Source organism: Mixophyes fleayi, chromosome 1 (genome assembly GCF_038048845.1).
Source record: "Mixophyes fleayi isolate aMixFle1 chromosome 1, aMixFle1.hap1, whole genome shotgun sequence".
NCBI lineage: Eukaryota > Metazoa > Chordata > Amphibia > Anura > Limnodynastidae > Mixophyes > Mixophyes fleayi.
Genome location: NC_134402.1, coordinates 106,466,704 through 106,489,492, shown reverse-complemented (window position 1 = coordinate 106,489,492; position 22,789 = coordinate 106,466,704). Strand labels below are relative to the sequence as shown.

General features: G+C 36.8%; 1 long non-coding RNA gene across 1 annotated transcript in view; it reads left to right on the top strand.

Annotated features, from left to right (window-relative positions):
* Nucleotides 1-6,205, top strand: part of LOC142141022 (uncharacterized) — a 50,350-nt gene extending 44,145 nt beyond the window's left edge. Inside the window, exons 2-3 of the long non-coding RNA XR_012688599.1 lie at nt 5,358-5,447; nt 6,153-6,205. This is a non-coding gene — a long non-coding RNA (uncharacterized LOC142141022). The remainder of the gene's footprint in view (nt 1-5,357; nt 5,448-6,152) is intronic.
* The last annotated feature ends 16,584 nt before the right edge of the window (nt 6,206-22,789 follow it).

The following is a 22,789-nucleotide window of genomic DNA, read 5'->3' as shown; positions in this document are numbered from 1 at the left end:
AACAAGTGTGCTAGTGAGCCAAAATACTAAGTGGTAATATATGAAAATCTTATATATCCATACATTATGGGTAAACCATAATTATTATCTAATTATAAGACGGTCTTAATGACCAATAATTAAAGTGAAACAACATCCAAAAAAATCCAAAGAGAAATAAATAAATAAGTGAACATAAACAGTACCAGAAATTAAATAAAAATTACGTTTTGTTAATGTGATCTTAGAAGTTGGTAAATAGAACCATATCGTGAATCATAAGAAGCTTCCATATGATTTAATGTACCTAATTAAAGTGCCATCATATGTGTACCAATATTATATCTTCACACTGTAACACGTCCCACAATGGGATCAATAACATAGGTCCATTATAAAAAGGCTGAATAGCTGTTATTATCATTCATGCCATTTGGGCTAGACAGCCCATAAGGAAGATCAGTTTAGTCTCTCTTCGTAACAATTCTGTATGAATATCCCCCCCTCTTAGACCTAAGCTCACTTGTTCCATAGCGTATGCCCTTAGGACCTTAGGGTCACTGTTATGATATTTCAAAAAATGTTTGGCCACTACTGTAAGTTGTCTCAAGTTGGCTCTATCATTCACTGCTCTTTTTATGTTCCCTATATGTTCCAAGACCCGTTTCTTAAAGGGTCTAGTGGTCATTCCCACATACTTCATATTGCAAGGACATGAAAGGCAATATATAACGTTTATGGAGTTACAATTTAAAAATTTAGAAATCTTATAAGTTCTTCCGAACTTATCCTTATACTCCTTGATCTGGATCATGTTGGGACATGCCTTGCAAGTCCCACATCTGTAGAAACCATTTGGAACATTGGAAATCTTTTTTCCAGGTGCGAAATAGCTCTGTACTAGATGATCGCTGAGATTTTTTGATCGTCTCCATGTTATGGAGATTCTATCATCTAGTACTTGTTTGAGATCTTCATCTAATTGTAGAATGTGCCAATGTTTTTGTAAAATCTGTGTGATGGCTCTCCATTCCGAACAGAAGGTCCCTACTAATCTTAATTTGACATTCTTCTGATCCACCCTTGTTTTATCAATGTTTGAGTGAATTAATAAATCTCTATTGAGCTTGGATACATTCTTTTCGGCTGTTCGTATGATATTACTATTATATCCTCTTCTCCTGAGCCTACAATTCAATTCTTCAGATCTTTGTTTATAAATTAGTGCATCTGAACAGTTCCTCTTAGTTCTTAATAATTCCGCTTTCGGAATTCCTGTGATAACCGGGGGGTAATGGGCGCTTGATGAATGAAATAAACTGTTTGTGGCCGTATTCTTTCTGTACATATCAGTATGTAATCTCCCGTCTTCAGTTCTAAAAATGGTTAAATCTAAAAAATTAATTGATGAATCATGTATCTCAGATGTCAACCTTAAATTGAGATCGTTGTCATTCAGGAGATCAGTAAATTCATGAAATAATCTATCATCTCCATCCCATAATAGAATCACGTCATCTATATACCGTAACCATAATAATATATGGTCTGTATATTTCTCATTCTGCGAGTTAAAGACTACCTCCTTCTCCCACCAGCCCAGATATAAATTGGCGTAGGTGGGGGCACAAGCAGTCCCCATCGCAGTTCCTCTGATCTGCAGAAAGAATTTTTCCTCGAACACAAAATAGTTCTTAGTAAGTACAAACTGTAGTAGGGTAATCAGAAAGACTGAAAAGTCAGTACTTCTTTCCATTCCCAGGAAATACTTGACTGCATGTAGTCCATTATCATGTACTATATTAGTATAGAGTGACTCAATATCATAAGACGCAAGTTTAGTGGTGGAATTTACTGTAATATTGTCCAATTTAGACAAAACATCCTTGGTGTCTTTGATATATGAGTCTAAACTCATCACATGCTTTCGTAGATGATAATCTATGAATTTACTCACTTTTTCTGTCAAGCTTCCATTGCCAAAGACAATCGGTCTCCCTGGAGGAGACCGTTCATTTTTATGAATTTTAGGTAACAAGTATATAGTGGCAATTCTAGGATTGGTGAATCTAAGAAAATCATGATTATTTTTGGAGATTACACTCTTTTGAAAGGCTGAATCCACAATATTGTTGTAACAAGACAAGAAATTGGCAGTCGGATTAAATATAATCCTTTTATAACAGTCTTTGTCGTTCAATTGACGATAAGCCTCTTTTAGATATTGTTGTTTTGGCCATATTACCACATTACCCCCTTTATCAGAGGGTTTAATCAGGACATCTTCCCATTCAGAAATCTCTTTTAATGCTAGCGTTTCTTCTTGATTTAAATTACCAGAACGTGATTTGTATTGTTTGGTTTTCACAAACAAGTCATCTAGGTCATTAGACACTAGGTCCTTATAGATCTTTACCTGGGGACAAATGGATAGATCTGGAAAGAAGGTCGATTTTGGTTTTAATTTTGGCAATTCATCTACCACCATGGATAAGGCATTCTCATCTTCAGGATTAGGTTGATATAGTTCCTCAAGTATTTTATTGAGAAGAGACATGTTGAAGAAAAGATAAGAATGTGAGGCAAAGTTCATGGAGAATATTCTGCAAGAAGCTGCAGACTTTTCCTCTTCCATCAGTAATTATACAAAATGCATTACTTTAAGAAGTTCATAAAATGTATATCTCTCACAAAGGCTTGTTGATCTTCTTCCATATTTAGATGGACGGGATTGGAACTTGGGGTAATCGTAATATTCTGTGGGGCAGGAATAAAACCTTCTCTTTGTTTGATTTGAAAAAACTTTTTTAATAATAATTTCCTAGAGAACAGGGCTAGATCCTTCTCCCATTCGAATCTATCAATATATTGAGTGGGAGAGAAAGAAAGGCCTTTACTTAGGAGAGTAATTTGAGTGGGAGTAAGAGTTCTTTCTGAAAGATTAATAACTCTTAGACAGTCCTCTAATATCTGGTCCGTCTGTAAATCCTCCTCATGGTAAATTGACTCTCCTGTTCTTCCATCTCCTTTCTTTCTCTGTCTCTTAGATTTCTTCCCCCCCCTGCGAATCTTGTATGGTTTTCTTGCCCTCCTCTGTCCTTAATGGTTTTAATGTTGTGACTGATATGTATATGTATGTATGTATGTATGTATGTATGTGATATGTGTATATATTTATAGATATAAATTCTTATCCTACCAGTCAATACTTTGAGACGAAGGTACAAATATACCGTATATACTCGTGTATAAGCCGAGTTTTTCAGCATACTTTTGTATGCTGAAAAAGGGCACTCGGCTTATACACGGGTGAACTTACCTGGTGTCCGGTCCCTCGGCTTCAACTTCTGCATATGCGTTCCAACACAGGAAGTTCGGCATTTGGAACGCAAACTTGCGTTCCAAATGCCGAACTTCCTGTTGTTGGAACGCATAAGTGTTCCACTGCCGGGTAAGTGAAAACATCCATATCTCTCTCTCTCTCTCTCTCTCTCCCCCTCTCTCTCTCTCTCTCTCCTTTTTTTTTTAATTTACAGTGCAATTACATAATGAACAAACAATACAGCCACCATGTTCATACATTTATATCCCTACCCCTTATATACCCCTTTATTTAGGTTAGGTTGTACCCAATGCCAATGATTTTATAATCATTTATGAATGTTCCTTGTCATCTACTGTTATTTATGGTTTAGCTAAAAATGATTTCATAGATTGAACCTATCATTTTTATTTAGGTTTTTAAATTAGCGCTCTTTTCCACCCTAGGCTTATACTCGAGTCAATAAGTTTTCCCAGTTTTATGTAGTAAAATTAGGTGCCTCGGCTTATATTCGGGTCGACTTATACTCGAGTATATACAGTATTTATTTTAACATAAGTAAACTGAAACCTGTAGCAATAGCAGCAGCTAAGATCTGGTTGATCTTTGTCATTATACTTAGAGTAACCGTTTATAATGTTTTCTAAAAATTACATTACATGCCTTATTCTTCGGTTATTGTACAACTTTTATTACATTTTATAATTTTTTTACATAGACATGAGGATGGAAAGATAGCAGGAAGCGAAATGTGACAAAAAAACCATTGCTAGGTTAGTTATCTGAAATGTACCTATTCCTTTGCAGCACTTTCCTTATAGAGGAAAGGCTTCCATAATTGGACCAGTAAACTCACCCTATCTTTTTTAATATTGAGCTGTTTCAATCCATCTTACTGATAAATTTGTGAAAGTTTTACCGCCACATTTAGACTCTTTTTGAGCACTCTACTTTCACAGTCTGACTGTAGCTTTTGGGCCTTCTCCCAAAAATTGTAGGTCAGAGTAAAAGAGCAGTGCACAGTCAGTCTGTCATGTTTTGTCCTTACGGATTATTTTCTAAAATGTTGAACTCCCCATGAGGGTTAAGGGTGAAAGAGGTTGACAAGCTTACAATTTAAGGTTAATTTAAAAGTGCCAAAGTACCTTTCAGCACAACCTTTGCACCTTTAAGAGTAGCCTTATATATTCGATAATATATAAACCAGAATCCAAACTGTAATGTACCATATGTGTTATCATCATACTCAGCAATGTTAAAATAATAATAATATTTATTGCACCTGTCTTGTCATTTATTTAATATACCAAATTCTGTAATTTCTGTTTTTTAAAAAGCAATCTAAAATATAAGATGTTGTCACTCATAAATTGCATACTGCTAAACTTATATTTTACATTGCCAATACCTCCAAGAGCTTTACTATGTGCCAAAAACATTAAATTAAAAAAAAAATTATTGCACAACAACTGTAACACTTGTAAAAAGAGAGTAAAACATCTTGGGTATATTGATATCACTATGGATATCACATACACTGAAATTCTCTACAATTTTCCACAAGAGCGGTAGGACCAAAATGTAAAACAAAAGAGAGGTAGGACCAACATGTAAGACAACATAGAGGTAGGACCAACATGTACCATCTTGTGTGTTGGTAATATATGTAAAGAATAAATAATAACTACTTGCTAATAAGGCCTTTTATTATGAAAACAATGTAAAATTATAATACACATTGATATTAAAATGTAAAAATAATAACAGAAGTTTTTTATTAAACTTGAATATTTATGGCTTATTGAAACCAAAAATGTCTTAAAAATGTCCAACTCTCTTAATAAATATAATAAGAATGATCTATAATTATAACTATTATGATATGTCTTATACATGTATTTAACAATTTTATGGGTGTTTCATATTTGTTATAAATTGATTGTAACAAAAGGAATAGGGTTAGACTGTATAGTTTCACTTATTTATCTATTAAAATTTCACTTGAAAAAAAACAACATTTTTTACTTTAATACATTTTTGTTATGCTTAGTTATAGGTCTTCCCAGTAATATATTTACTCAAGTTTCAAAGCATACAATTTCAAAAAAAGTGTAATATAGCTTGAAATGCAGTAACAAATGCACAGGTCAACACATACACAATTTTTTTTTCTATTTTACGTGTCAAATGGAATTTCCAAATGTAATGGTTACAGAATAGTTCAAAATTGTGTATACAAAATTAATTATGTATGCTGCTCATAAATAAACAAACAAAATATCTTCAACTAATTTTTGTAAAATCTTAATTAAAACAAAAAAAATTGCATAACCAAACTAAATTTAATCTATTTTCTTTATGCACACATATAGTCACAACCAACACACACAGAAATCAGAAAAAAATACAAAACAAAAGCAAAAGGTATATATTAGACATGGTACCGTGACTTTGCGGTAATTCCAATGAGATGCACACTGCATCTTCACATAAATGTAGAGTAAATGCTATAACTGGTCATTTAGGGGTTGTGTTGTAATTGAGGACATAATTCTTTTTTTTAGAATTGTGCGTAGAAACTACTGAATGTGTAGGATTGGCAAACTATGGGTAAAAAAAATTGAAACATTAATATGTGTCACACATTGTTCTGCAACATACAAGTTCAATTTAAATTGTGAAAGGTATATTGCATCCACCTCAGTTAAACAAATTATCATTAATTACTATTGCTATTGACAGTGGTCCAAACAGCAAAGTAGATAAATATTACAACATTTTGCTTCTAAGCCAATGTATAGCTCAGAATTATTTTTTTTTATTAAAGATCCAATTTTTTATGTTTCTACAGATTTTTTTCAACCAAAGGATGTATTTGAAATGACAGAACAATCTGAGCCAAAAGGTAAGTTAATCATTCTTACTCAAACATTTTCATATATGATACCTGTCATGCAATTGGTCAAGGTAGTTTGCCATGAATTCTCCCAATGATAAGATGTACTTTAAAATATATGTACACTTATATCTGCATATAATTCCACAGAATACTTGTTGTGTCAGTTTGCATTTTTTTCATACACAGTAGAAAATATTTTGGATATGTATGAAGACTTTTTGATTACTATTTGATTACTATTTTTATTAAAGCATCGGTGGAAAGTGCTAAGAAAAAAAAAGAAAAACATATTTTAATATTTCAACAGGTATGTAGAACTTTGTCATTTTTTTCCTGTGTTAAACTCATTTATTAACCAGTTTATAGTTGGATTGTTTAAACCTACATTTGTTAATGTGAAATAAAATGTACCGGAACCATACCGATGACAGTGAGATACTACAGAGTATTGGAAATGATAGAAATTTAAATAAATATCTATAAATCTATATTTATTTTCTAGTTAATCTTTATAATTTATATTAGTTTTTATACGAGAGGACATACACTTCATACAGACATCACTCACAATGTTGTTGTGAGTGACATCACTCACAATGTTGTTGTAAGGGTCACAAGTTCCGCCAAAAATAAAAATTTTACAAAGTACATCAAGGTCACAGCATTCACCCTGCCAGGAGAAAGTGGTGACTCCAGAGCAGATAGGTTGATCATAAAGTATTTACTTTGCCTTGATAATGCTATATAGCGAAACGCGAGTTGGCGTTTTGCTTTGTTGTCTGTCAGACTCACATATTTACCACCAGAACTAATGAGTGCTTGCAAATCCTTGCTATGGAGTAGAATCTGCCATTAACAGACAGAAGGGTTAGTCTAATTAATGTGCATACAGCTGAATAAATGCAAATCTGGACCTCAACAAATTAGAGTCTCTTAGAATATTAGTATGTACACTGGCTGTCTGCAGTGAATAATATTAGAGTAGAATACAGTTACAATCCTCTTTATAATATCTTTAGGATATAATAGCAGATTATATCATTACTCTTACCCTCCTAGGTAATCAGACAGATAGATTATTATACAGAGAAAAAATACAGATGATGATAAACATCACCTGAAAACAGTTAGTTAGCGAGGCCCTCCAGTCCAAAGTATAAAAACAATTTTTATTAGTTAATGATATTAAAAATAAATTACCAGGTGTCAAAGAGTCTGCGAATTAAAAATAAGCACAGTGATAAAGAATGAAATGTTAGTGTTAAAGAATTAAAAAGTGAACAAGGCCCATCAGGGAAGCCGGTCACAAAAATTCTTATTATTTGTCAATATTTCTTATATATGGGAGTAATTGTACATAATACATTAATCCGTATATGTTCTATATTGCAGATGATTGATTTTTATTTCTCATTTTTATGAGACCAATTCCCAGAAAATTGATTGGTTATGTCTCTACTTGTTTACTTGGACTGAAATGGCTTCGAATGAGTTTATCACCTAAATTAGGTGCCCGACTCCAGCTACTTTTTCACCTAGAGATTTGGCTAGTTTTTCATCTGACATAAGTATAGGCCAATGTTGTTATAATTGATTGAATTTGTCTCCATTGTTGGCAAAAGTCTCCTACAAAACGGATTTTTTTTATCAGCTTTAATTTTCTTTTTTGAATATATAAGATCAACTCGATCCATTGATGTAGTTGAAATAATGGCTCTCTTAATAGATCTTTTGCTGTACCCACATTGTAACAGTCTAGTGCTTAATTCCATTACACGTCTTTGATGGTCTTCTGGATTTGAGCAATTTCGCTTCAATCTGAGAAATTCTCCCTTGGGTATATTTTTATAACAGGTTGAAAGTGTAAGCTGTCATTGTGGAGTACACTATTAGTTGCTGTTTTCTTCCTATATAGGTCTGATTCTATTTGACCACTTGTTGTTTTCTTAATAGTGATGTCCCAAAAATGTATTTGATTTTTATCAATCTCATATGTTAGTTTGAGATTGTTATCATTATTATTCAAAATATAGATGAATTTTCCAAAGGATTCTTCATCACCTTGCCACAGGATTAGGATGTCGTCTATATAGCGCATTCACACGATTATGTCATTCGTGTATTGGGTTAGATCTTCATGGAAGACAGTGTCTCTCTCCCATTGACCCAAATATAGATTTGCAAAAGTCGGGGCACAGGCTGCTCCCATTGCCGTGTCTCGTGCCTGTAGATAAAATTGATTTTGAAAGACAAAGAAGTTCCTCTTCAGATAATTCACTGCCACGTCCGTGGTAAACCTGCCACTCGCTGATCACTGCAGTACCTGCTACACCTTACCTGCTGGCCGGATAATTCACTGTCACGTCCATGTTAAACCTGCCTCTCGCTGGTCATCACAGCACCTGCTATATCTAAGCTACTGGCCGGATAATCATCGCCATCTATGTGGTAAATTCCAGCCATCCGTTGAATATAACTACACCTCTTATTATCCCATCTACTGGCCGGATAATCATCGCCACCTCTGTGGTAAATCCCAGCCATCCGCTGAATATAACTACACCTCTTATCATCTCATCTACTGGCCGGATAATCATCGCCACCTCTGTGGTAAATCCCAGCCATCCGCTTAATATAACTACACCCCTTATTATCTCATCTACTGGCCGGATAATCATCGCCACCACTGTGGTAAATGCCAGCCGTTCACTGAACTTATCTACATCTCCTATTGTCCGGATACTCATTGCCACCTCTGTTGTCAATCCCAGTCATCTGCTGTTCATCGTAGCCTCTACTGAACTATCTTCCTATACCTCAGCTGTATTCCGTTGTTCTGCCGCACTCTCTTGAGGACCGCGTCCTGCGCAGTGGTGCCGCTAAACCCAAACCATCTTGCGGGGGTCCCTGGTGAAGACCAGCCGCTGCTTTAGACTCCGCGTCTCAAGTGTAGTGATAACTACTGGCAGAATTCTGGCTCGAGAACCCTAGTCACCGTGACACACTGCTTATTGCCATGCAGCTGGTACCATATATAATATGGGATATACCGAGCACAGAACTATTTTTTCCTCCGGATTTCTGACAACCTGTAGAGCAAATGTTAGAGCATAGTTCGAAGCCTGATATGCACAGTGGCAACCAGCCATTGGGGTTTATCTCTCTGGCTAAGCAGTATTCGTGCCATCAATTTGTGTAAGCAAAACATTTATTGTAATGCAATCCCCATACAGAAACCAATGTAGAATCCCATGACCTGTATAAAATCACCTCAACATAAGGAGTGCTTTTACAGAGGTCATGGGACTCCATATTTGTTTCTAATGTCCTTCTTTGTCCTGTAGGGGGTTCATGATCCCTTATAGTATATTAGTTTTAATTTGAAACTACTCTTATCAGGAATTTTATACCTCCTGTGTTACTGTGTGCTATGATATTTAGTGTTTATTCATTACTATTATTATCCTTTGTTATATAACACAGGGAAATTATGCAGAGTTGTACAGAGTCCATGCCTCAGTACAGCTCTCAGTTTAAATTCTCTGCCACACAAACAAATACACTTAGGTCAGTTTTAACTAGAGATGGGTGGGCTCGGTTCCCCGAGATCCGAATTCATCCGAATTCAGCCTATCCGAGTACCGAGCCGAGCACGCTCCGTACTCCCCCACCCGTTCGGATTCGAAATCGAGGCAAAACGTCATTGTGACGTATTCGTATTTCTGAGCTCAGTTCTCGCGAGATTTGAAAAGCATAAATACCAGCTTTCACAGCAATCCATTGCCATTTGACAGAGGGAGAAAGCAGGGTTAGGTCACACTGGCTATATCAGCGCAGGGACAGAGCAGTAATTGGACACATTATTGTTTCTATTCAATACCATTGTAATATTAATACCAGTTGTTACAGCAGTAAGAGGAGGATAGAGAAGGGTTTTTTTTTTCAGTTTCTGGCACTCCAAGTGCTTTTGGGGTGCCCCGCATTCTTTTGCCTTAATTTTTCTGGCTGTCAAAACTAAAGTCCTAGTTGGCAACAGTGTCAAAAAAAATATTTAGCACTCCCAAGTGCTTTTGGGGTGTCCCCCATTCTTTTGCATTCATTTTTCTGGCTGTCAAAACTAAAGTCCTATTTGGCAGCAGTATTTCTACATTTTTTTTCAATACAAGTGGTTTGGGCTCATTAAAATGGATTCAAAGCCGTCCACATATGAGCAGAATCAGCAACCAGGTTCTGTCACCAGTCCTGATGGTAGTGTTCCCAGTACGTCATCTGGGAAAGGCGATGTAAAAGTACATAGTCTTTTTAAATCGGGGAAAAAAACACACACCCAAAAAATTTTTACCGTGTTGAAGCGAAAAAGAAATGTAACTGAGGAAAAGTTAAGTGCATATAAAAAAAAAATTGCCAACATGCCATTCTACACACGCAGTGGCAAAGAAAGAATGAGGCCTTCGCCTTTCTCTATTAGTGGCAGATCCAAAAATGTTACTGAGCCTTCTTCTTGTACGGACACTCGTGACCAAGCAAAACCAAGTCATTTGGAGTCTAAAAGTGGTGCACAAGTACTGTTATGTGTGAAAGCCGAGCTGCAAGAAAACAGGAAGACATTAGAGGATAATGTATGCTCTGAATCAGAAATGACACCAATCCCTGTGGAGAGTCCATCCACCAGTGGTATGTCTAATCGTGAGCATTCTGTTAGTGACAGTGTACCCATAAAGAAGGTTCCTTTCAGCAATTCTGCAGATGTGTGCCTTAGCAGCCCGAGTGTAGCCGGTGATACACCAATTGAGAATGCCACTTTTGAATTAGAAGAGGATGAGGGGAAGATTTGTGTAGGCGACGAGGGCACTAATGATGATGTTGATGATGATTATGATGCAGACAGATACCAAATTGCCTTTCTCAATTTCTATTTATATTCTAGACTCTATAATGGCTGAATAGTTTTCTATTTTACTCCTAGTGGAGAGGGGGTCTGATGCAGACAGATACCAAACTACCTTGGTCCATTTATTTTTACTTTCTAATTCTACAGTCTATGCAGGCTGCTTTTTTTTCTATTAAACTACAAGTGGAGGGTGTAATATACACCCAAAGACGATGGCTACATTGCCAATAATCAAAGATGGAGGAGGTAGACAACCAGGTTTGTCTGTATAATTTGCAGGCAAGTGTTAGAATTAAGGACGACCTACCAGGGATTAAAGTTTTTTTCATAATTTTTTTTAGCTTTAGAATTACCTCACTTATCCAAGAAATGGAGCACGAAATTAGGTTATTTTAGACCAATTTTTTTTTTTTTTTTTTCAAAAATGGCAAAACAAAACCAAACAAAACCAAAACCAAAACACGCAATGACGGTTTGGCAAAACCAAAACCAAAACACGACTGTAATCCAGATCCAAAACCAAAACACAGGGGTCAGTGAGCATCTCTAGTTTTAACCTACCAGCATGTTTTTGGTCTGTGGGAGGAAACTGCTAAATGACCACTTAAGGAGATGCTGTTGAAGTTCAGATCTCGCAGCAAGTGTCCAGCTCACCTTTCGAAGCAACCCACCAGCTGAGAGACAGTAGAGGTGGTTCCTGGCTGGTTCCTGGATGTCACAACCTATAGGCTGCAGCATCGGCTAGTGGACATGCCCTACGTCATGGCGAGGCGTACAGATAGTGGACCTACAGTGGTGAGTCCACTCTGTTCTCTCTTAGATATATATATTGCTTGTGGAAACTACAAAACAAATCTCATTATCATTATAAAAAGCCTGTTGAAAAAATGGAGGGCTACTCATATAACTAAGGCCTACCTATATTTAAGCTTCAGCCACAGACATCCACATCTTTCTTATATATATTTTACACTTATTCTATGGGACTTGGGCCTCAAAAGACCTCAAGATTGGAGATTCGGGTAGCAACTGATGTAAGCCAGGCCTTCCTAAAAGCAAATTATAAGAATAATTAAAATAAACCTAAAGAGAAGGCTCTTCTACAGATATGTGAGCTTAAGTTTAAGTTTTATCTCTACTATTGAATCTACCTATCCTATAATATCTGAGGCTTCTGTTACATGCATTATTACATCTATTCATATTAATACAAAGCAGTATACTGTTTTAGAAGTCTTAGGCATCCGCATTGAACAAACAGTGTTACAGTGAAAGCAGAAATGTCAACACTTCAAACTGACGCTTCCCATGACGCTGTTAGACTCACATTTCTAGAAGACCATAACAAGAAGTCTGAGGAATTCCAAGATAACATTTCATAATGTATTGTCTCCACACTCCTAAGAGCTCAGATCTATAAATGCCATTTAAATGAATTTAGATAATCACAGACAACAAACTAATCTAAGAATCAGATGTTTCCTTAAGGATAATGCAGCACAAGCCATCATTAACATCTTCACGAAAATCGTCAATTTTCTTTCCATTACCCCCTTAGCAGCAATAATACTTTCACAGTGACCTCATTAAGTGCTGCCAGTTTCTTCCGTCATCGCAACTGTTTGAAGTAGCATTTCACAACAGTCGTCATTGTAAGTGCATCGGGAAGGACACTATCGCCCTGAAGATGACGGAGTAAGTGTTGTCTGGGTTTTCAGCACCGATATGCTGACTACCACCAAGTAGATTATACTATCACACAATACATGTAGATATCCTGGAGAGATGGCAAATATTAGATGAAATAGATTTTAATGGACACAAGCTACAAATATTCAAGGGTCTCTACTGGCATAGCAATATTGCTTAAATGGCTTTCCACTATGTATTCAAGCTATTTATAATAGAAGAAAGGCTACCTTGCAAGGTCCAGAAGATTTCAATTTCTGCAAGATAAATAACCAAAAAGTATCTTTGCAAGACTGGCAATATACAGGCTCTAGGTTGCCCCAGTCACTCTCTCTAAGAAAAAAGTGTCAAATAGTTTGTAGAAGCAATCAGTCCAAGATCCTCAGAGACAATTGGAAGTTGATATAGAGATCTCTGTACTCTGAGAATAATTTAAAGGTTTAGATGTCTCAGGCTATCAATAGCTTGAAAACTATACTAGATACTCTAGTTTATTTCCCTAGTTAGCACAGTGAAATGCTTATTTTAGTAACACCTCCAGGCTTTGGAAGAGGATTTACAATTATTGCTAAAGACACTCACTTACTTACTATGTATTACCTTTTGAAAGTTAAAGATTGAAATTTAATATATACTGTTATACCTTATAACTGTTCATTATATTTATTCTACCTAGGCTCTAAGTACAAGAATCACCTGTTTTTTTTCTTCTAGAATTAGTATTAGCTAAATGGTTGGAGACTAGAACATACAGGCCTACAGGTTAATATTTTCTTCCTAGTGTCAGGTTGGTCAAATTTTACTAGGAGGGCAGTTACTATCATCTACCCTTGTTAAATTACAATGCTATTTAAGATTTCACACCACGGGAAAGGGGAGTCCCATGAAGCAAGCATCCTTAAAAGACATCTATCCTTAACAGAGATATCTCATCAAATATTAGAAGGAGGAAGGGGTCTTTTAGCAAAATGCTAAATTTTCAATCAAGTTTTTACATTTGTACACTTTTATTTCATCAACCAAGGTCATTCACCCTACCTGACCAAGATGTTAGAACTCTTCGAAAACTAATTAGTAGGTATCTTGATTATCAGATATAATACAGATTCGGAGGAATGTCCACTCCAGGCTTATACTTTGAAAACAATACCATTTGGTATTTCTGAGGAAAATAGTGTTCATAAATTGTAGCACAGTGCTTGCAAATCTGTTGTTCCAATACATCAAATATTGGAATTTTTTAAATATTCATTTCAATTAATCCATCTTAATGGTTTTTCCTGTAAAAATAAAATGTATAAAAATGTTATTTCTTTTAAGATAATTTTGACCAGCAAAATCTTCCATAAAATCACTTTGCCTTTATTTAGGGTATCATACCTCAGTTCTTTAGGGTTTCTTTGTGGCTTGTGACATGTAAATTAAGATAATAATTAAAATAGCTTCAATCTGCTGTACTCTGTTCTCGATATAAATTACAGCAAGTTTTATGCAAATCACATAGCTATAGACGTGGCTTATAAACAAAATCCCTTGTGTGTATTAATGTCTGACTGGTAATTTAATGACAGCCGCAGGCATAAACAAAAGTTTATTAAAAGAGAACTGTAAGTAAAAAGCTTCTAAAGACCAAAGTGCCTATACCCTGTGTATTTGGATCTTTCCACTAAAGAGTTGGATCATTTTAAAACACATGTTATTCCTGAAAGATTGTCATTAATAAAACAGACATACATGATGTCATTTTTAACATTCACATTAACAATTCAAATAATAAATTCCATATATATTTTCATTACAGTAATTTGATATTATGGGCCTGATTCAAGTTCAAAGGCAACTTGCACATAAGTTGCGTTTGAGAAAAGAGCACAGAACTTGTGTGTAATTCCGACCGTATTCAAATCCAACAGCATCTCAAGATTTGCTTACATTTGAATCTGTATGTAAGTACACTTTGCTTACATAGTACTTACCAGTACTGCGCAGTACATACACATAGAACAAACTGCAGTATATGCACAAGCGTACATACAGGGTAATTCAAAAGTCGCAGTACACCCTTTTATTTCAAAATCTCTACAGGAATTGGGCCGATTGGCCGATTTCAAGATGGCGCTCATGTTTGGTACATACCGTAAAAGATAGACCACGTCACCCATACCTTACTGGAGTATTCAGGTTTCCCAATTTCCTGTAGAGTTTTTGAAATAAAAGGGTGTACTGCGACTTTTGAATCACCCTGTACAATAAAAGACCACATCAGATCATGAAATAAAATAATAACTATTATTAGCATATTTATTTATATAACTATTATATTACATTAATTACATAAATGTGATAAATAAATAAATAAAGATGCTTTTGATGCATAATATACTGTGACACTGGCACACTTCAGGTGATGCACACACAAACACCTTCTTGCTTTTTACTTTGCTTTTATTGTCAGCATGGTAAAGTAAATGGACAGCCTAGAGGTCAACATTCTTTCTTGTGGCCCTAACACTAGATAGACAGAGTCCAACTCCCTAATCACCGGCCACTATCTGGCATTGGTCACAGCTGAGCAATGAAACAGGTTTAAATAGTGTACACTGCTCCCACAGCCCTACCTTGGTAGACAGATGATACTCCCACCTTGCCTTTAAAAGGGAGTTAGTTGCAGTTGCTTTGTTTTGATTGCAGACACACCATGTAAGACTGCTGTTTGCTGTGGAAAAGATGAATATTTGAACCACTTCAAAACATTTAGGTAAACTCAGATTTTTTACTATTATTTTGTCACACATATGTCCGCCATCTGTATCTCTTTATCTTAACTGATCTACTGTACAAATGTGTAACTCTGTTTGCAGCCTTTCTCTGCAGATTGCCAGATAATCATTGTCTCCTCTTTTAGAAGTCTGTGGCAAACACCTCCCTTTGTCACAGTACATACATTGCATTTTTATACACTATCTTACTTTCGTACAAATGTTCTGTGCTAGCTAGTGGCACGCATATGTGTACTTTTTAAATCAAAGTCTATGCTGTGTCAGATATCACTATCAGTCGACATTTACACCTGACCTGTAATGGAAGTAAATGCTATTGGTGAAACCAAGCGTACTTGCGAGAAACCCAGGACTTGAATCAACCACATCTGTGCGGGAACACCTTTGGAACGCCCTTACTCCCCCATTCCGCTTCTCAACTTGTAGGCAGTTGTAAGTGACATTTGCGTTCAGAAATGAATTGCACTTATAGTGCTCCTCTAAAAACCACCCAGTACATATATAACAGATCCTACTAAATCAAATAGATACAAATAACATACAAACGTACATCAGGCGCTTATAGATACATAGAGGGATGTGAGAGAATACCTTCTCATACGTTCTCGTGGTATATGCAGATGAACATGTGGAAACAATAGATAAAACAATATAGTGTAGAATCTTCAACTACTGTTATCCTCCACCACAAAAAAGGCCATCAATAGGTTGAGTAAATAAACTCCAAGCTTTCAGAGGTGAAGAAATGATGAACTCATCAACCACGTGTAGAGCACTCTCTTTTCAATAATGTGCTTACAAGAAATTTTCTTTATACTTGCAATGTATTGTTAAAGTAATTCTATCGTTTTAAAATAAGCATTGCCCAATCAATTGAATGTGTGTCCAAAGCACAAAGTGATTTATTTTTAACAGATGTAAATAGTCAACAATTCAATACATTATTATATCATGATAAAGTACAGTACAGCACAGCCAATACCAAAAGATAAGTACATACCAATGCAATCGCTTGCGCACCCACGGGACCCGATGGACAATATTCTGTATAGAATATTGTGTCAGAGTTGACTGAGGCCCCAGTGAGATGCAGCTAATATATATACAGTCAGTGTTTCATTGTGAACAAAAGAGATGACGTAGATTGTTTCTATAGGTCCAGACGTTGGGTGGGTCCAGGCCAGACAGGTAATAGGTTGATTCAATCTAAGGAATCCAAAGGTGGGGGTCTTCTCTCCAGGAGGTCTGCTCCTTTTCATAGCCAGTATCATACAAAGGTTTTACTCTCTAATATCAATAACTAAAGTATGCAATGTGCGATCTCTTCGCCGACTGCACCGGACAGCTGCTGATGATTAGGGCTTCAATATGATATCAGGCATGACACCTTTCCTATTACCTAAACTTTTAATAACACTACAATGTACATATAATCAACATATATATATATATATATATATATATATATATATATATATATATATATATATAGACTAATAATAAACCGAATACTATCTGCTCCTGAATTACAGTGTAACAGAACCAATATGAAATTATATAAATAACTAACTGTTGTAATGCGAGTGTGTGCGTGCGTATTTTACTGTGCGAACGCACCACGTCACATAACACATGGCGTACGCTTCGCAATACGCACGGCAAACCAATATTAAACCAATATACTTTCGTTCATCCAATTATACGACTTCAACAGTCCACCCTTTGATAGTACAATAAACTATCACCTTAAAGATGTTATAAGCAGGATCTCAGTACCACGTTTCATTGTTATGTAATACAAATCCCCCTTGGTGTATGTCCACGCTGTTCGTAGATCTAAACAAGTTATCATAAGAGAAAGTCTTAATCTTCTAAACGACTTCTTCTTTTACTATAAACCGTACACTTCTGGAGCTTGGAGATAACCTTTTGTATGCCCTTCAAGGGTGCAATAAAACACTTAATACATTATTTGGAAAGGTACATGGTACAGTAGAACGTGTATCAGCTATACAGAATTCTCTACTACAGTTCTTCAAGTTTAACAGGTTCTTCTGTCCAACGCATGTCTTTAAGCTCAGAGTACATTTAAACATTTCATGTTCATCAATAGCATCATCCTATGTCTATCAATAATGTCATATGCAATCTCCTTCAGCTTGCGTTAATATACACACATCTAATAATGTCACCAGTTCTTTTCATCAACACTTGTGGGCGGGCTATTGTCTGTTCGTTCTTCCCAGTCTCTCAATACTCAGATTTAACAGTGATCGGCTTGCAAAGCATTGGGAGACTTCAGACTAAGGGACCTAGGTGTCCTACTTTTTCCCCTAGTGACCTCCCACCCATAGTTCGGGTACCTCAAGAATATTTAGTGGAAAGAGAACTAATCCTACTTGATATGATCACTGAGGCACGTGTGAGCACGCCCAGCCCTTTGTTTGGTCTAAAACCTTACCCTCCCAAGAATGATAATCATTCTCAAGGATGCCTGCTCAAGTCCAAATATTACTGGACTGGCATCGCTGGGTGTATCTCTTTTCTAACCATGGGATCGCCATACTTACGGACGTAATGCTACTCAGACAATAGCCCCTCGCACTTTCTCCAAGCTCCAAGGTTTCCAAATTTTCCTTTACCCCTGAATTGAATAGAGTAATTGACTGGACTGATTATGCTACTAAATTCTTCCTCCCCAATACCTCCTTATCATTACCTGAACCAGTCTCTGTCACCTGCCAATAGTCGAAAGAATTAACCGCCCTGAGAAGAAAATGAAATGAGAGAACACAAAACAGGAAAAACTACAACTTCATGCTGGACAACAGTCTTAGCCTTTGGCTCAGGTGCTACTAACTGCATTCGAGGCCTTCCAGTACAGACTCATGAGTGCCCTTGGACCCTTCTCTGAGTGTTGGCCCCTCTGCAGTGGGTGGTATGGGAACCAGTGTGTCTCTGCTACCCTTGAAGCCGTGAGGCTGGTAGCCTACACCTGGTACCTGTCTGGCAAATAACCTAAGCTTAAGAAATTACTGCTCCACAACTTACTCTCCTGATCCAACATCCTGACAGTGTGAGTTTTCAGGAAACAGTGTTTTGGACGTTCTCGGTTGCTGTCTCACTATTTACCTTCTCTCAAGGTCTAACCTAGCCTCCCAGTTACAATCTCATCTCACGAGGGGTCAAGAACATTTCAAAAACTGACAGGTTAGGAGTCTGCCCAGGGGTGATCTCTTGGTAGCGGGAAAGGACTAGTGGCACTTCAATCAAGTTCCAACTCTTATTCTATTCAATTCATTCTACCGAGTACCACATGTTCACACTGGTTTATGGCTAATTGAAAGTATGTGATTTGTTACCACTACTCATACATTATACATCTATTATCAATAACATGAATACCCCTATCATCTATTATAACTCTAGGATTATCACATTGAATAACAAAAGCTTTGAGTATGATACAGTAATACATTAGACACATTTCAATACACCTCTACCCAGACATTTTTCATTGGTACACCTGTGTATACTTGAGGATCCTGCATGGTGGTTATTGGATGACGTGTATTTGTTTTACCTGGAGGAAAACCCATCAGCAGGAGGGATATGGGATGGCTCTATTGGTCTACCTTGTCCATCTCTCCAGAGTCCACCAGACTCCTCACCACATCTCTTCACCTTCCAGACAGTTTATTCTTCAGGTAACACAAATCTTCCTATATTAACCAATATGTGTATGCGTACATGTGTGTGTGTGTTCACATTTTAAAACTAAAACAATACAACGAAAAACAAAACAAAACATAGATTTGTTAGCTGTCACATAAAACCCTGCTGTCTATTTGACAGCTATGTTCTCTCTGGTGTGACAGCCCTGTATGGTTGTGCGTGTAAGTGTGGACCTTACTAGCAGCTACTTCAGTTGGTAACTGTGTCACTGTCTAAAGTCCTCTATGTAGTGTCCTAATCATGCGCTGGTATTGCTATAAAACGATTTCTCAGTCACCTCAACATCGCCATCTAGACTAGAAAAATGCTGAAGACCAATGTATATCAATCGATTTTCCCTCTGCCAACTCACATGTCATTCTCAGTACCTCATATTCAGCTACTTGACTAAGTGGGAAAGGCAAAAGGGGTCTCTTTCTATAACACTTTCTTCAAATATAACAGTATCCAGTACATGCCTGTCTAACAGTGAAAAATATAAAAACATGAAAATTCTACATTTTCTAGGGTTTCACATTATGTCGTATCTTGTGGTAAAAATCCTACTCCAGTGTTCTACACAGAGATGCATATATGTATGCATATCCTCTAGCAATCTCCTGTCTCCACCCTTTGTGCATCCATAAATAGGCACATTTTTGTACAGGAGGCACGAATCATAAAACAAAAAAAACAAAACAGATATGCAATCTATAAAGCATGAATCGTATTTCCACAACAGAACCTTTCTGCTTAAAATCAGCAGTTTCTATACACATGAAAACAAAACCCCTGACTGTTTCTGTAACTCATGTCAATCTAGTGTGTGTATCTCTGAATTTGTCTTATGTAAAAACATAAAATATGTTTTAGCCCCATTGTTGAGACTGTGTCTGATTTTATCTCTACCAGAGCAGAGAGAGAGAGAGAGGGAGAGAGAGAGAGAGAGGTAGAGAGAGAGAGAGAGAGAGAGAGGGTAGAGAGAGAGAGAGAGAGAGGGAGAGAGAGAGAGAGGTAGAGAGAGAGAGAGGGGGAGAGAGAGAGAGAGAGAGAGAGAGACTAGCGTTTGTGTAAAGAATGAGAAATAGGAAAGCAATGAATGATGGGAATACAAAGGTTTGAATACAAACATACATGTAGAAAGGGAGATTTTTACAACAAAATGACAGCTGGATTGGACTCTGACTCTATGGGGAAATGGCTGTATTCATTCCACTGTTCCCCTTAGCTATTTGCTAACTATGACCCCTCCCCATACTTGACTAGGGGGTCTTAACAGTGCCATCCAGTGTCGTCCGTCATTTGTTTAGTAAGAACTCGGTATCTCATTGACTACATACCTTTTCAACGGACTTTTCTAACCTATAATAGAGAAATGTCAAAATGTACTCTTAGTGACTCATATTTTCTCTGAAATACATAAAACGATATTTTGGAGCAAAGTATGTACATACTTCATTGTTGGATAATGATTCTCAGCCAAACAAATTATCATGAGTCACTGCAGCCTAAAACAATAGAGTGTTCCAATTGTCTATTGTTAATTAGTCTTTCAAGAGTAATTCTTCTATTTCTCTATCTCATCCCTTTTAAACACTTGTCTATACTTCTTTTGTGTCCCCTTTATCTGTGAAAAGAAAAACAAGATAGTTATCTTAAAACAGCAAACAAAACAAACATTTCTATTCTTTGCTGTCGGCTAGTGATTTAGGAAAACAAACATGTGTCAACATAAAACGAACAAACAAAATCAACAAAGATTACTTTTAAAAAATAAGTTTCTTTCTACATTTTGCACCTTAATGCTCACCACAGATTAACTCTGGAGTCGGCTATATTTCTCCCCCGGAATATTAGTTGTTACAGAGTGTGCAATCAATTAAAGGGGAACCTCTGAGAAAAGTGTACGCCTCCTTTGTGGATGTCTATGTGATTTCCAACCCAGGTATTCATTCTTCTCTCAACACAGTTCCTACTCATGTGTCCCTTCTTATGGCAGTAGAAGCACGTCCCTGTCATGTCTGCACAATGTTTTGCTAGGTGTCCTATTTTATTGCCTTGAAAACACTTCCTCAACTCGTATTGTTTCTCTTCCTTTTTACAATCTTTCCTAATGTGTCCTTCTTCTCTGCAATTGTAACATCTCACTATTCTGGGTTTCCTGTTATGTGGGTTGTATTCTGGTGGTCGTGTGTGCAGTCCCTCTAGTGCTGGGATACTTATCATCATTACCCTATCACTTAGTGTCTCTTTCTGTTTGTTTATACTTTTATCATGTTCTATAGCTGACTCCCTGAGAGCACTTACAGTGGTTCCTTTCCAGTATGGTAATGAAGTTTGCACCCTTCTTTTCAAGTTTTCCCTGAGGCCATCCATTAGAACTTTAACAGCAACCTCTATGTAATATAGATTATCTTTTATGTCTGGTACCCCAGTATATTTGCCCATTGCTATCAAAGCTCTGCAAAAATAGTCTGCTGCATTTTCACTATCTTTTTGCTGGATACTAAAAATTTTACTCCAGTCCACTATCACTGGGAAATATGTGGCCAACTGTGTGATTATATGTCTAATATTGTCCTGATTATCATCCTCGGTTAAGGATTCATCCTCCTCCAACATACAATCCTTAATGAACTTTTGTATGTCAGTATTGAGAGGAAGACAGGTCTTCAATAATACTCGCCAATCGTTATTAGTTGGCTCATACACATTACCATAATATCTAATAAACTGCTGACATTTGGTCAAATCTTTCCTAGGATCAGGGAAATCAGACAAAATTGAAAATGTTTCAGACCTAGTGCATGGATCATGCTTTGCTACATGTTTTAAGGGAACATCACTATTCCTGTCTGCTTTCCCATTGGGAACTGCTGCTGTGCAGACAGGATGTAAGTCTACCAAATCACTGAAACTAGTTGCTGAAATCGTTGCTGCAGTACAATGGATGTCTCCCCCTGTGTTAACCTTTTCATTATTCTCACCACTTTCAGCAGCTGCCCCTGCTGGTGGGACCGTTCCTCTTCTTTGTCCTAAAACATTACTTTTAACGTTACTTAAAACAACATACAACTTACTAGTTACAGTTTTTACATTTTTGGTATTGGCTGTACTTCCCGCCCCGACCGAATTTATCGGGGGCGTGTTTGCGCTCAGTTCGCCACGCTTTGCAACGCACACTTCCGGAATGCTTGTTTCCGGTACGCTTACTTCCGCTGAACACGTGTTTTTCCTTACACTCACTTTCGCTGTGCGTTCGCTGCTCTGCCACGTGTTACCTTCCATTTGCCACGATTTTAAACAATGATTATGTGCATTTCTCACTTTCGTTGACTTAATCAACCGTACTTTATCTTTTACGGTATTTAGCACCTCTGCATTAAAACTCCCTGTTGTTGGGAAAGGCCTATCACAATCTTTGGTCATTTCAACCCACGTGTCACAATACACAGTTGCGTATGCACCATATTTTGCACACATGAGAAATCTCGCTGACTCAATAAGACCTTCCT